Below are 291 nucleotides of genomic sequence, written 5' to 3'. Positions count from 1 at the left end.
AGCCGCCGCCGCCATTTTGCCCGCCTGAGGCAGGCGGAGGGATGCGCTGGCGGCGGGAAATGGCTCCGGCAGGCTGTGGGTTGGGGCTGCTCGGTGTGCCCGGTGTTGGAGCGCTGAGGGGAGATGGCGCTCCGCTCCCTCACGGCCGCCCGGCAGTAGCACAGAATCAGCTCGGGTGGAAAAGAGCTCTGGGATCATCGAGTCCAACCCGTGCCCGAACGCCACCATCCCCGCCTAGCACCGCGCTGAGTGCCGCGGCCAGGCTTGCCCTAAACGGCTCAGGGACGGTGA

The sequence above is a fragment of the Lichenostomus cassidix genome, chromosome 5 (genome assembly GCF_008360975.1).
Source record: "Lichenostomus cassidix isolate B80296 chromosome 5, HeHo_3.0, whole genome shotgun sequence".
Classification (NCBI taxonomy): Eukaryota; Metazoa; Chordata; class Aves; order Passeriformes; family Meliphagidae; genus Lichenostomus; species Lichenostomus cassidix.
This window is presented reverse-complemented; position numbering follows the sequence as displayed.